The sequence below is a fragment of the Haplochromis burtoni genome, unplaced genomic scaffold (assembly GCF_018398535.1).
Source record: "Haplochromis burtoni strain Fernald_Lab_line unplaced genomic scaffold, NCSU_Asbu1 Contig_257, whole genome shotgun sequence".
NCBI classification, from domain to species: domain Eukaryota; kingdom Metazoa; phylum Chordata; class Actinopteri; order Cichliformes; family Cichlidae; genus Haplochromis; species Haplochromis burtoni.
In genome coordinates, this window is record NW_024582618.1 from 647,819 (window position 1) to 664,006 (window position 16,188).

A 16,188-nucleotide genomic window follows, 5' to 3' on the forward strand; every position below is an offset into this window, starting at 1 on the left:
TGCAAAATAGATTTAAGGTATTTTCACTTCTTTACCTGGTGGCAAACAAAAAAGCCAAAGCCATTATCTTCATCTCTCCAAAACCTTGTTGAACTAATGCAATAACATATCAGTTATGTATTTCTGATCGTGACAATTCTGCTCTTCAGTCATTACATTAGGTTTCACTAGCTTAACAGTACACAAATATTCCTGGGGTCTAGCGGGATCTTAAATATAGATTTCATGCATGTTTAGTGCTTCTGGAACATAATAAACTTTATTTCTTCACTTAGACCCTAATAATGAGGGATATGTCCAGTTGTTAAATATGCTTTCTTAGTTAACAATGTTTTGTCTCTTTTAACACTTCTAAATCCTACAATATGAGTACAATTTGCTTGGAATGATTTGAATTACTGGGACACTGGCGGCATTTGTAATTGTGAGCATTTTTCTTATTTTTCTACAGCTACTCTTAGTACCATTGATGTTAAGTTAGACTCTTTTTCTCCAATTGATCTTTCTGAGTTAACTTCAATAATTACTTCCTCCAAGCCATCAACGTGTCTTTTAGACCCCATTCCTACAAAACTGCTCAAAGAAGTCCTGCCATTAATTAATTCTTCTGATCTTAAATATGATCAACCTATCTCTAATGATCGGCTATGTACCACAGGCCTTCAAGCTGGCTGTAGTTAAACCTTTACTCAAAAAGCCATCTCTAGACCCAGCAGTCTTAGCTAATTATAGGCCAATCTCCAACCTTCCTTTCATATCAAAAATCCTTGAAAGAGTAGTTGTCAAACAGCTAACAGATCATCTGCAGAGGAATGGTTTATTTGAAGAGTTTCAGTCAGGTTTCAGAGCTCATCACAGCACAGAAACAGCTTTAGTGAAGGTTACAAATGATCTTCTTATGGCCTCTGACAGTGGACTCATCTCTGTGCTTGTCCTGCTAGACCTCAGTGCAGCGTTCGATACTGTCTGACCATAATATCCTATTAGAGCGATTAGAACATGCTGTAGGTATTACAGGTACTGCTGAGTGGTTTGTATCATATCTATCTAATAGACTCCAGTTTGTGCATGTAAATGGAGAGTCCTCTTCACACACTGAGGTTAATTATGGAGTTCCACAGGGTTCAGTGCTAGGACCAATTCTGTTTACATTATACATGCTTCCCTTAGGCAGCATCATTAGAAGACATAGCATACATTTTCACTGCTATGCTGATGACACCCAGCTCTATCTGTCCATGAAGCCAGATAACACACACCAATTAGTTAAACTGCAGGAATGTCTTAAAGACATAAAGACCTGGATGGCCGCTAACTTTCTGCTTCTTAATTCAGATAAAACTGAGGTTATTGTACTCGGCCCTGAAAATCTTAGAATTATGGTATCTAACCAGATTCTTACTCTGGATGGCATTACCTTGGCCTCCAGTAACGCTGTGAGGAACCTTGGAGTCATTTTTGACCAGGACATGTCCTTCAAGCACATATTAAACAAATATGTAAGACTGCTTTCTTCCATTTGCGCAACATCTCTAAATTAGAAATATCCTGTCTCAGAGTGACGCTGAAAAACTAGTTCATGCATTTATTACTTCCAGGCTGGACGACTGTAATTCATTATTATCAGGATGTCCAAAAAACTCACTGAAAAGCCTTCAGCTAATCCAAAATGCTGCAGCAAGAGTCCTGACAGGGACTAGAAAGAGAGAGCAATTTCTCCTGTTTGCATTCCCTTCATTGGCTTCCTGTTAAATCCAGAATTGACAAAATCCTGCTCCTCACATACAAGGTCTTAAATAATCAGGCCCCATCTTATCTTAATGACCTTGTAGTACCATATCACCCTATTAGAGCACTTCGCTCTCGCTCTGCAGGCCTACTTGTTGTTCCTAGAGTATTTAAAAGTAGAATGGGAGGGAGAGCCTTCAGTTTTCAGGCCCCTCTTCTGTGGAACCAGCTTCCAGTTTGGATTCGGGAGACAGACACTATCTCTACTTTTAAGATTAGGCTTAAAACTTTCCTTTTTGCTAAAGCATATAGTTAGGGCTGGACCAGGTGACCCTGAATCCTCCCTTAGTTATGCTGCAATAGATGTAGGCTGCCGGGGATTCCCATGATGCATTGAGTTTTTCCTTTCCAGTCACCTTTCTCACTCACTATGTGTTAAAGACCTCTCTGCATTGAATCATATCTGTTATTAACCTCTGTCTCTCTTCCACAGCATGTCTTTTATCCTGTCTTCCTTCTCTCACCCCAACCGGTCGCAGCAGATGGCCCGCCCCTCCCTGAGCCTGGTTCTGCCGGAGGTTTCTTCCTGTTAAAAGGGAGTTTTTCCTTCCCACTGTTGCCAAAGTGCTTGCTCATAGGGGGTCATATGATTGTTGGGTTTTTCTCTGTATCTATGAAGCGCCTTGAGGCGACTTATGTTGTGATTTGGCGCTATATAAATAAAATTGAATTGAATTGAATTGAATTATTATTCCTTGTAATGCTTTAAGGGCATTTCCTGATCATACACATACTTTTACTGCTGTGACATTTTTATAGGCTTTAAGAAATTGTAGGAGTTTTATATATCCTTCTCAATTAGTGTTCAAGGTGCTTTATAAAGGAATGTTGAGGAAAGTACTTTTTCATACATCACTTTGCTTCCAGATCCAAATTAGCAGAAATTTGGATTTCTGCTATATCGACCTTGCTCATGCTGTAACTGATGGAACGAGGGGTAGGACAGTGGCATGTTGGTTAGCACTGCTACCCTCCAGCAAGAAGGTCCTGGGGTCAAATCCATTATCCTGCCTTTCTGTGTGGAGTTTGGCTCTTCTCTCCTGTGTCTGCATGGGTTCTCCGGCTTCCTCCTACAGTCCAAACACATGCAGTTAGTGGGGTTAGGTTAACTGGTGATTCTAAACTGCCCATAAGTGTAAATAGTTATCTGTCTCCATGTGTTAGCCTGGTAACCTGTCCCAGAACCCTGCCTCTTGCCCTATGGCAACTAGGTTAAAATACTGCATATGACATTTACAGTGATTTCTGTATACTGTATTGGGATAAGGTCAAACTCATAGGAAAAGAAACAACAATACACTCTCAGATACTGTTTTATAATTTTTAGTTTTGGCTGACTGTGCTCACAATCTAAAAAGTTCAAGGAAAAATAAATGAAAGTAAATAGTGTTAAAGCAAACAACCTTTATTATTCAAGTAGGTAATTCTCACATAGATGTACAACTTTTAATTTAAACTGAAAAAAAAAACGGCTTAAATAACTGTGAGACCAGATGGTATTTCTAATCTTCCCTGGCCTAAAAACCTTACAATTACAACTATGTAGATTACTCTTAGCCTGTTTTATCGCCTAGCCTGTAGTTGCTCGTTATCGCCGATAGACGGCGCCCTCCAGTCGCCCTTAGGTCGGTCTGTCGGTCGGCGTCCATCCAGCGGTGGCGGCAGCAGCGGCAAAGTAGGCGGACCGGGTGAGAGACTACACATGAGCAGCTCAGTGGCTGACGGAGAATCCGGTGTACGCGCTATAGTACGGAGGCTTCAGCTGGCAGCTGTTTCACATTTTTATGGCACGTGAACACGGTACCGCCCTCACTAACATCTGGAGCTCGCGCTTAACAGGGAGACCACTCTTCCTTTTGGCCGCGTGATGAGGCAGGTAGAACTTATGTAGGGCAGTGAGCGTTTCACCAGCGGGGACCCCTCTGTGCTGTACTCGGCAGAAGGAACCGGCCTCATCTTGAAGGTAGGTGGGAATCACGTCGCCTGTCATAGCGGACATCGTCGCTGCTTGAGCCGGCTGCTCAATGAATACACACCGTGTAGTATTTATAAGGCGGGAGCTGAGCTGTCAGCATCTCACTCGTGGTGCAGGTACGCTGTGTTTTAACTGCTTTGCAGCACACGGGCTCTCTGGGTGGGGTCTCCCGAGGCTCACACCAAACACCCATTGGTGGCACTGTGCGTTCATGCTTGTTGTGTGTGTGTGTGTGTGTGTGTGTACTAAGGGAGTTTAAGCCTTGTGAATTAAAACACCACGCTGTTGTGTAGCAAATGTGTGTGACACATACCTTGGTCTGTCAAATGGGTGGAAGTCCAAGACATAAGGACCATCAGCGAGTCTAATGAGGTATGAAAGAGAGGAAGGGAAAGTCAGAACAAGGCAGACCTTGTTACCCACTGGCAAAATATCTCTGTATGTTGTCTACTCTTAAATGATATAGTAAGTCAAGGCAGGGTTGGATGATTCACACACACAAACAGACACACACGCTAGGGCACTTGCAGGTTTTTAAGAGTGATGAAGTGATTTCAGAGTGCTGCAGGCTCGTCTGTTGCTGAGATGAAGGGGACTGCTAGAGTTGCTGGCTGCGCAGGAATCCCACAGAGACAATTAAACCACTGACCCGTGTCATCAAGGATTTGTTTTGCCTTCCTGTTCGGAAACGTGGTAGGGAGCTGAATTTTTGGGCCAGATGGCAGGAGCATACACTTGCACACACACTTGTAAAGCGCGCGCGCGCGCGCGCACACACACACACACACACACACACACACACACACACACACACACACACACACACACACACACACACACACACATCACCTGGCACAGCTGTAAAAAACTCCCTACTGAGGGACACAGCAGTTTTGGTCAGGGTTAAAACCTGCGATCTCAGTGATGACTTAATGGAGTGTGGCAAAAACAAATTCATTGCTCAGCTGTCACAAACACATGTTTCGTTAAGATTCTGTTCTTTCAGCTGTAACTGTGTTGTGTTGTATGTTAGTAGTACCTGATGTTACTAATAAGACAGGATGCAGGATGCTCTTTATTTAGGAGGGAAATGGATCTGGCAGTGAATTTGGACATACAATGAAGTATTTTATGAAAAATGTCTAGATTTATACCACTTCTAAACAAGTAAACCTGCTGTTTTCTATGATTTTTTGAACTGTTGATACAAGGCAGGCTGGATCGATGCTGTTGTGTTGTTTACACCAAACTCTGACACTACCATCCGAGTGCTGCAGCAGAAATCGTGACTTATCAGACCAACCAACGTTTTTTCAGGCATAACTTGCCCAATTATTAATAATGGATTGGATTTATATAGCGCTTTTCAAGGCACCCAAAGCGCTTTACAATACCACTATTCATTCACTCACTGGTGGAGGCAAGCTACAGTTGTAGCCACAGCTGCCCTGGGGCAGGCTGACAGAAGCGAGGCTGCCATATCGCACCATCGGCCCCTCTGGCCAACACCAGTAGGCAAGTAGGGTAAAGCGTCTTGCCCAGGGACACAACGACCAGGACAGAGAGCCCAGGGATCGAACCGGCGACCTTCCGGTTACAGATGCGATTCCCAACCCCCTGAGCCACGGTCGCCCACGTTATTGTGAATCTTATCCTCAGTTTTCCATTCTTAGCTGACAGGAGTGACATCTGGTGTGGTCTTCCGCTGCTGTAGCCCATCTACTTTAAGGTTCGGCATTTTGCGTGTTCAGAGATGCTCTTCTGCATGCCTCAGGTTAAAAGAGTGGTTATCTGACTTCCTGCTGTCTTCCTGTGAGCTCTGACCTCTGACATCAACAAGGCTGCTCACTGGATATTTTCACTTTTTCAGGCCATCATTGGTTCGATGGTTGTGCAGGAAAACCCCCGAAAGATCAGCAGTTTCTGAAATACTCAGACCGTCTGGCACTAAAGCCAACTAACAAACCTTCCTTCTCAATTCTGATGTTCAGTTTGAACTTCAGCTGGTCGTCTTGACCAAGTACGCCTTAATGCACTGAGATGGTGGCGTGTGATTGGCTGCTTGGATGTTTGAGTTGAACAGGCATATCAAAGAGAGTGGTTGGAGATTGTACATATCATTTGATCTTTAAAATATAATAATCAAAACAAACTAACATTTCTAAAGCGAAAAACATTCAATTTCTCACGTTAAAGGAAATATATGTGGGTGATTTTAAACTTTGCTTTAAATTGCTGTTATTACAGATCCTTTCATCACTCTACAACTCTGTTATAAATACACGTGGAAAAGCAGCTCATGGTGTCATAAATCACCTCTGCTGTGAAGTCCTGATTATGATGGTGGCCCTAAATTAGAACTGAAAGCGCCTAATATAACCTGATGACAAAAGTACGACAGCACACATGCACCCACAGCGCTAAACAGGAAGCCAACAGCATAACCTAGATGTAAAACGGTAGGCATCTGTAAAGCATGAAGACATTTCGCAGGTGTGTCTTTGTCTCTTGCCTGGGCGCACTGAGGTTGCCGCATCGAGCTTGTTTGAACAAGTTAGACATAAACGCGACGGTGACAATAGCAGGTTTATTTCTGGGCCGCTGCTCTCACAAGTGAAATGCACCTTCATGTTTATACTGAGCCCTCTCCGCTGGGTGCACCAGGGTGGAAAACTGCGTTGGTTTTACAGGAGCCCTCAAGCATTTTCTACAACTCATTTTTCATGGCAGCTTGCCCAGGAGTGGATCATCTCTAGTGCCTACAAGCCATACTCTACATTTTTCATGTGATTTATGCAACTACTTGTTATCGGGCAACTAGTTCATTCATGTAGGATATGTCGGTAAATAGGTTTGCGCAAATTTGAATGGGAGGTGTCGTGGTTCCTTTGGTCGTCCGTTTTTTAAAAGACATTTTTTCTAAAGGCGTGTTTTTACAAAAGGAGGTCAAATTGATCAAATAACTGCAAAAGAAGCAACATTCTCCCCAGCCTTAGTGACAATTTCAGTTTAGACAGTTTAAACAATGGTATACTGATGCTAAACTAACTCAGTGAAAGTGTAATCTTTGATGACTCCTAAACATCTCAAGAAACCCTCCAACTAAATGGTTGTGTTGGCGATTTGTGCCTGTCATTTCAGCTGGCTGCTGCAGGCAACCCTGGCCAGTTTGCTGTCTAAGTGGCAGACACACACAAACTCTTGACTTCTGATCAACAGTGGAGTTCAAGCTTTGTCTTGGCTTCTTTTATGTTTTGTTTTCACTCGTGGTTTGGTTAGGGTTTGGCACAAAACCTATTTGGTTATAGTTCAGGAAAACCCCCAGTTTGGGTTAACTACATGCAGTTTTTTCCACACAACATAAAAAAGAAAAAGCTGAGAAAAAGCAAAATATCAACAAAAATTGAATCAATATGTTTTTGAGTTTTGGCAGCTTGAATTTTCTTGTTCATCTACTTAAAATATTCCCATGAGGTTAATCCATTCTTATTTTTCCAGACTTATGATTGGCAGTGGGAGTGCACTAGGCTTTGACCTTTGGGTTTGTGTTTGCTCCTAGTTGCTGACAATATATGATGCAGTATTGTCACAATGCCTCACTCACGGTACAATATTATTGAGATTTTTAACATTTTGCAATATGCTGAGTTTTGGAATATCTGTTCCATCTAGTGATTCATCCATTTTCTTCTACTCTCCAGTTCAGAGTATCGTAGGGCTGGAGCCTATCCCAGCTGTCTGTTTTATCCAATGAGATAAAGTTATGTCACATCTGTTATTTTTTTTTCTCCAAAATGAGTCAATTAAGTATTCCAACACTGTCACTAAAACCTGACGTAAATGTTGCCACATGCTGGAGTCAGTGTGTTATCAGATATCTGCAATTGAATAAGGTCAAGTTTGGTAGTTACATGCAGTCTGTTTCTGATAATACAGTAATTAACTGGGATAAACTGTCAAAAATCGCACATCTGTTGCTGTTTACGTAGATAGACATTCACATTTTCACACAACAAATTTCCTGTTCTACAGGAATATAACCAGAATACAACCAGCTGGCCGGCTGTTGCAAATTTTATGTTTCTAATACTAGCTTTTTAACATCAAATTTTATTGTTAAGTCCATCAGTATACTGCAAGTATGTGAACAAGAAAGTTCAAGTTGCCAGAACTCTTGTCTAAATGTGTGTATATTTGTAAAATCAACAAAAACTATCACGAGTTGAGAAAACTCAAAAAGCTTTTGAATCGTACTGTCACAATATTTAGATTTTTTAAATAGTTAAGTTTTCTCAGCTTTGCACATAGAATCACAAGTGCACTCTGCAGTGCTTTTTTAGATATTCTTTATCCAATCACAATTGTTGTACTAATATTGAATATTGTGTCATCCCCTGACTCTTATTTTGAAAGTTGAGTTGCTGCTAACTAGCTTCTCTGTGCCTTTCCTGTCATTTTTGACTTGGCTGCTGTTGTGGTAGTTCTTCATATTGTTCAGCTGCTTCTCCAGAAGCTCTTTTGTGTTGATGCAGTATCTTTACTCCACTGTCATGGAGATCAGCTAACAGATGGAAGGCCCTTTTAGGGAGAACCTTGAGTGTGTGCTGCTACGTCAGGCTCATGTCAGCTGCAGAGCAGAACAAGGTTTACTTTAAAAAGGTAGACTTAAAGTCTCCTCTCTCTGTGCTGGGACAGCTGACGATCTCTGTTATTCTTGTGCACTTCCGTTTGTGTGCCTGCACGTGCACATGCAATTGCATACTGGCACTAACACTTGCTAGAAACCTCCATTGCCTTTCCTGCCTTTCCAGGATGCTGTTACATCTAAAAATGACAACAGCACAGCACATGATTTACATGCACGTGTACCACACAAATTACCTATGTGTTTTTCTGGAAGAGGAAAGTCTGAGGCGTCAGCAGATTAGCTCAAAATCTGTAGTGAAGCCAGGTAAAAGGTGTGAATCCTCTAGCCATCTTTAACAAGTCCAACATGAGTTAGCCCATACTTTTGGGTAGATAGTGTCCACAGCAATGTGAGATTTGTCTGATTGTTTGGTAACAGTCTGGTGCTGGCTGCATAAAAAAGTTTGTTTTTACAGTCACATCTTAGTCAGAGTGTGCAGAGGGGCAGCAGACCGCGGCTGCCTTTCATGGCTGGCAACAAATTCAGACCTTCAGCTGCAGCATGAATGATTAGCAGTGCGATGACATGACTTTCCTAAATGTGCACTAACAGGTAATGGTTAAATAGTTGAGTATGTGCAGCTTGTTTTACCCTGCATCCACCCCCACCCCCTGGAAGAAACAAATGATCAAGATTTGAGCTGATCTGCACAGATCTGGACGGGGATTTCTCTAATCCTCTCTCTCCATTATTGTGTCTCTTCCTCTTTTTCTTTTTTTCCTGTCACTACATGGTGCTTGCGCTTTCATTTTTTTCCCTCAGATAAGATCAGACAGGTGCTTTCAGTGCACCATGCAAGTAGTGACAGATAATAAAAAAAAAAGGTGTTCACATTCATATGTGTGTTATTTTTATTTACTGTAAGCAATAAATAGAGAGAAACCTCTGCACTCTGACATAAGTATGCATTTTTAGTTTGATTTTAATATTCTCTAAAGTTTCCTCGATCATTCAAGTCTCGCGTAAAAATAAAAATCAGACTCCATAAATTGTGACTCCGTAAATTCAATGAAGTACCGTGCAACAGATTGTCGTGGGTTCACTTATTTATACAGTGTAAGTGCGGACATGCAGGTCACGGAACAGTCATGAGTGGATCAGTGTGATAAGTGTGTGATGGGGTGATGACCGATGGGCAGATGTGCAGTCTTGCAGTTACTGTGAAACATTTGTTTCAGGATGAGTTGGGTGGGAGCTGCATGAACAGATTTCCCGATTGTATGTTGAGTCTTTGAAGAGTAGACTTGCAGTGGGTGTGCAGTGATACTGGAGGGACAATACTTTTTTTACTTCGATACTAAAAGTGAAAGAGATGGCGCTCCAAGTATCCTGAATCAAATTTTTAGGAGAGTTCTGGAATGACAAAGGCTGCGGTTGCCTTGCCTCTGCCTCCAAAGAAGCAATAAACAGACAAACAGGGAAAGACGTGAGGCACATGTGCTTGTTAGCATAAATGCAGGTAAGTCTACTTATTGTTTTTCTTGGCTTACTAATTCTATAATCTGAATGACCACGGCATTTGCTCAAGAGCTCTGGAATGCACCAGGGGTGTTGTTCATGTCAACACTATGGAACAAGCTTTGTTTTTTTCCCAGTAATAATCCTTTGTAATTCTACTCAAGCAGTTTTATTGGAAAAGTTAAGACTTTCTCTCCATTCATTTAGATAATAATTGCTCAGAGGTGCTACCAAAATATAGTATTACAATATTAATCTTACCTAGTTATCCAGAATTCTTAGGCAGTATTAGTATTCCTAGCATGTTTCAGCTGTGTATCCAGTGTATTTTACTATTTAATCCTAACTTTAAGACAAATATTTTATCTGTTTATCCATCATTGTTGGCTAATTATTGCTCCACAGCTACTGCACTCTAACTGGAGACATACTTGCTAAATGACTTGTTGCAGGTGGTAATATCATAAAGTGTAGAGGATTGCTGGAACATCAAATCACTCCGGCCTCTTTGTGACTTTGGCGAGAATACTTTCACTCAGCATGAAAAGAAAATCAGTGAGAAAAGATCATCTTTATCTCGAAATTTAAAAAATAAAAGTCCGGATGAATAGAAAGCTGCCTGTCAAAAAAGAATTTTAATCTGGCCATTATGTGGCCTCCAAACACTCCTTCAGTGTCTGTTTGATGACAATGCTTTCCCCCGGCCAGACTGCTTTATGAAAATCCTGAATAACTCCTCTGTGTTTCTTTGAAACCACAATTATGACCACCATTTTTCCTTCATATTCTTTTCAGAGCCAATTCTCTATCCCCCTCGGTATCTTACTCTAATGTGGCATCTGTGGGCAATTACCATTAACTTTTCATACAAGGCCAGCCAACAGAGGAAGCTGTTGTATTGGCGCTCACAGCATGGATTTGCTGGCAACGTAGAGAGACGGCAGGAAGGAGGAATAGTAGGAGGGTTAGACGGCTGCTGAGGAGGCCTATTCATGTCTCCAGGCGAGCCCACACTTGACTAGACACTTATTGTAGTGGTGACCTTCCTGTCACCATGCAGCTAACACAAAACAGCTTCATATGAGGCGCATGTGCTGTTTGTCCCCTTCCCTGCGAGTCAACCCTTCCCTTGGTCTCGTTTTTAGTCGTTATTAATATTTCTTTTCCTAGTTATTACATTCTCTCAATGCCCCAGTGTTTGGCTGGTTTAAAGCCCCTTTTAACAGTTATTGTATTATATTATTATTTAATTAATTAGTAACTTATTTATCGCAAGTGTGACAGTATTAAGGTCACTGACTTACAGTATATGAGTGTTCTTCTAAAGTCCTTTTGGCTTGAGTTCAAGGGTTCATTTGTTTTACTCGCTCAAAGACAGACTTTGCTGTTCGATTAGTCTGCACCTGTGCAAGGCTCAGACTGGCCATCAACACCACATCTAGAGAAACATTTGAATTGTAATCTTGATGTGAGTGTTTGCAATCACTGGTGGTGAAAATTTATTGTGGAAATTTCAGTGAAATTCGTTTTTTCTTCCCTGAGCAGTCATTTTTTAATGCTTTGTTTAGTTTGTTACATGAAAATAGTGATTAGTTACTAATTACTAATTACTTCTCCAAGAAAAAAATCTTGTTACTTCACTGGTTAGCAGCAGGTTACTTAGTTACTTTTTAAAAACTTAAAACACAACCTGAATACGTAATAAAGCACCAAACCTTTCAGCCCAATTCTATTTTTTCTGCATAATCCATCATGTAAAATTGAATGAAATGAAAAAAAAAATCTCTTTTTAAAACTTGTTTTATTTGTTTTAATCTTTTAACTTCATGCACATTGCATCAAGCAAAGATTATATTATATGCGACTGGCTTTACCTGGAAGAAAATTTTTTTAACATTTAAACCTATTTTCTGCATATTCCAGCATATGAAATAAAATGTTTTGTGTCTTTCAAATAGATGAAAGTAAAACACAGCAAAAAACAAATAAAATCAAAGATTCAGCAGCACTAAGTCCTGTTGCCCTTAAGTCTATTTTCAGCTGTTGAGCTGGAGTGGAGCCAGTGGAGGTTTGCCCGGTGCCAGGGGTTTCTCTATGAATCTCACATTCCCGTGGCAGTGTGCTAGGTGCTTGCTCAGATTTGAAGTTTAATTTTTCGCTTTAGGAAGAAGTTTTCCTCCCACGCAGATTGTACAGCAGATGCTAATGTTTTTATCACTTTTTAACCAATCAAACTCAAAGTAATGTCAGTACCTCCAAGCTTTAAACGCTGCACGGTCGTACTCTCTCCCGCACTCCATATTATCTATTGTTGATCACACGCCACAGACGTCGCACGTATCATGAGACACTCTCACAAAATCACAGTTTAGTAAAGCAGTAACGCAGTGTGCTTATGGGAAAGTAACAGTAATCTAATTACTTTTTTGCAATAGTAATCCCTTACTTTATTCGTTACTTGAAAAAGTAATCGGATTACAGTAACGCGTTACTTGTAATGCGTTACTTCCCATCTCTGGTTATGTATAACTCTTATCTTTGCCTTTGACATTAAATGAGGGTTAAATCTTGTCCCCCGGTGTTTTCTGGCTATTTCAGCTAGAACGCAGTGCTCTAACCCAGGTTAACCATCCGACTCAGAGTTATTTGGCGTAAGTCAGTCTTTGGTTTTACATGAATTCCCCTTGCCCGCCCCAGAAGAGGGCATGGTGATTGGTCGGCTAGTCCTGTTTTTAGCTGAAAGGGAAGTCCTAAAAGCACCCAGAATCAACCTTATAAAGTGCTTTTATTTATTGTTGAGGATCTAATGATCACTGGTTCTAAGATGCTATGAAACATAAAACCCATCGTCAGTCTCAGTCTGCTCTCCTGGGGCTGTTACTGTGTAGTCTCTTTCACTCTGTTTTGGCTTCTGTCTCTTTTACCCTCTGTCACTGACTTTTTGTTCAGTATTTTCTTTCTTTCTTTTTGTCTCTTCTTCCCTCACGTTATTGTTCAGTCTGGTGTTGCCACCTTATAACAGACCAGGATGGTAGGCGGGGGAACCAGTCTTCCGTTCTTGCTGGCAAAACTCTGCACCATCATCTCAAGTCCCATACCAGGCACAGGGGCTGTAAACTGCTGCGCTCTCTCCAGCTGCATTTTTGGCAGCGATATATGCTATGAAGCTATGAGGTGTTGGAACATTTAAAGTGATGAATGGCAATGCTGCAGGCTAATTCTTACAGAGAGGTTTTCCATCGAGTCTTTTGTGTTGAATTATCTGCAGTTGCCAATAATTACCTACTGTTTAAACTAATAATGATACCATCAATTAATCCGAAAAGATTTTACGTAAAACTTTTCCCGACATATTTTTATTGCCATTTTTTGTGTCCATAGAAAGTATGAAAGATGGATTCAGTGCTTTGAGCGAAATGAAGAGAAGTGCTTTTAGCCTTTAAGCTTGCAATGTTTTTGATAGCCACCAGGGGGACGATAGCTGTGGTTACAAGTCTGTGGAAAGTTTACAGGACAAGTGGGCCTCGGACTTGAGACTGACGAGTCAAATGCCGACTGATGTGTTGTCTGACAGTGTGATCCATATCCGCTTGTCACATCCAGCTTCAGTACACAAAGATGGCGATTGCCACACGAATGCTTCATTTGCTTAATGTGTAAATAACGTCCTAATAGTGCAGTGTAATTCAAAGCTTGATCGTATCTGCATAGCTCAGGAAATTCAGTTACAGGCTTCTCAATGCTCTGACAAGATGAACATGTGAAGGATTTCATGCACCGAAACGAAACTCTGTAACTAAAAGGCAGAAACAGGTAAACGGATGCAGATGTTTGGCATAGCAGACAGACAGACGTGTACATGGATGCATACACATACACAACAAACAGCTTGTTTATGTTGTTTGGACATGCAGATGACTGTTTTCGTTTCAGAGGGATATTTTGTTTGTTCTGTGTCCATCTCCTCTCCACACAGTATCACACTGTTTATTCTCTGCTTTGCACTGGATTTCCTTTGGGTTTTTTATGCTCTTTGACTTGGTGCAGCATGTCTTTTTTTTTTCTTACCCTTCTTTCATCTTCTCCCAACATGACATAAAAACCATTTTCTCTCCATCTGTTGTTCTGTTTTTCCTCTCCTCTTTGCCTCGATGCATTCCAGGTCATCTCAAGTCAAGAGGCAGCGTGAGGTCGCGTCCCATTATCACGTTATAACGTCCTTGGAGAACTTTTCCCAGCCTTAATGAATGCATCCTTGCAACTTTTGCCACTTTTTTTTACTGGCATCACTGTCACAGTTTGATGTGTTATGAACTGTTTGCTTCCCAGCAATGGTTACCTTGAGGTTCGACGCGATCGCTAGCTCTGCACAGATAAAAAGGCTTGTCTTCCTATGCAGAGTGCTTCATCAGAATTGTGTGGGTGTGAATTAAAGTGCAGCGGGTCGGATTTTGAATGCACGCACGTCTGCGTGCCTTTCCTGCTTGTCAGTCTGAAACTGCTTCCCCACGGGCCACGTGTCAATCTACAGTGTGGAAACACTTGATGCCGTTAGTCTGTGCCAATCCTTTAATCTCTTAATGACATTCATAGGAGACATTTTTTTTCCTTTGTGAAACACATCTGAGACTTTTGGATTATGCAAAACTAAGAGTGCAAGAAGTGTAGGTGTCGATTTTTTACTTCCCGCTTCTGCCCCAATTAAATCCATCCTGCTTCGATAGCTCACTAGTTGAGAGACATGATTGTACTAAGAGGCAGATTTGACCTCTGACCTGCTCTCATTGTTTGGGCTTCTGTTTATCTTTGTATAGCTAAGCAGCTTTTTTATGCCGTTGCCCTCTGCATTAAGGCAAAAGGACATTCTAGCAATTCTGCCAAGCATATTTGTAAGCAGATAAACTTTGCATTTAGATTTTAGAGTGTATAAATTATTAGAAAGTAATGATAAAATCTGGTTCTTGGAGTAAAAGGGAACATTTCTCTGCTTGCCTACAGGAGACTCATGGGTTACTCTCCATATATGTAAGTTTTTTTCCTTACAGCATAAAAGGCTTTTGTTGCAAACTGGTGGTCTGTAAATAAAACTGAATAAAAAGTGTCTTTTGTTTAGCCTTTACTGGGTGATAGTACCTCTAACCCATTGTTAAGGGAGAGCAATAAAGCTTTACTAGAGATAATAAAACTTGCCCCTATTACATTTATTAATATGTGTCAAACCACAATATCAAATTGAATTTTTTAAAGATTTCGCACCTCTTGTAGTCAATATTATTCACTGTCAGCTTTTCAGTTTCACAAGAATAAAAATCTGCTTTTTAGTAACACATTCCTTGGAAAAGTTGATCATCGTATATCTCGTCTGATGTTGATCGGTCACGGTTCTCACACTTATCATACTGCAGCTGACAAATTAGAGTAGAAGTAGGCTGCAAGGTACTCGGGCTCTTTCCAGGAATGTGAGGCATTTCCTAGCCTACAGTGTAGCTGTGAAAGGCAGACAGGATGAACACGGCACATTTCTGTTTATTTTAATTCTGCTTCTGATTGTACCAGTGTCCCCAAGGCAAAGTTTCAAAAGTTTATAAAATCAATTGACATTTTATTCTTTTTTGTGACATTTGAAACATCAATAAACTGCTGTAAACAAGCGATTCTGTCAATAAGAAGCCTTGCAGCTTCATTTAATAATTCAAAATTGTTTTGCAGGGTGTGCAACCAGATCACGTTTGACTAAAGCTGTTTTATGGCACAGAGGGAGGTTGCTTATAGAGGAAGGTGAGGGCTGTGGTTTTCTTCTAAAATAGATGAGAAGCTCTTGAGAGTTTTTGTCGTGGCAGATGGTGCAAAGATTCAAAAGCAGATGGAAAAATTGCTTGAAAAACGTTCATCTTCTGTGAATGAGAAAACCAAGCATCACTAAGGAATGGGATGCAAGGTGTCAAAGACGTCTTTGTGACAGGTTTAGACTACAGTGTGGTCTTAATCAGCCTGTCTCTTTTATAAATTATTCCAGTGTGTTGTATTTGACAGTGGGATGTGTTTATGTACACACATACAGTAGCCTTAAGTAGCAGCGTCACTTGCGTGTGGGTTTCTTTTTGGTGGTTTTGTGTGTGTGTGTGTCTAAGTGGGTGGGATATGTTCCCGCACCCCTGTGCGCTGATCTGCACAGCGGCTGATTAACTAATGAATTGCTCACTGTCGTGTAATCTGCGGTAAGAAGATAAAAGACAGACGCCGCAGGACAATCAAAGCAGTGTTTAAACAGATGGTTTGA

At 41.0% G+C, this 16,188-nt stretch overlaps 1 protein-coding gene across 3 annotated transcripts in view; it reads left to right on the forward strand.

Moving 5' to 3' along the window:
- The first annotated feature begins 3,452 nt into the window (after positions 1–3,452).
- Positions 3,453–16,188, forward strand: part of rhbdf1b (rhomboid 5 homolog 1b (Drosophila)) — a 40,007-nt gene continuing 27,271 nt past the window's right edge. For all 3 annotated transcript variants that reach the window (XM_005939103.3, XM_042227363.1, XM_042227364.1), the window contains exon 1: positions 3,453–3,751. The gene's annotated coding sequence lies outside the window, so the exon portion shown is untranslated. The remainder of the gene's footprint in view (positions 3,752–16,188) is intronic.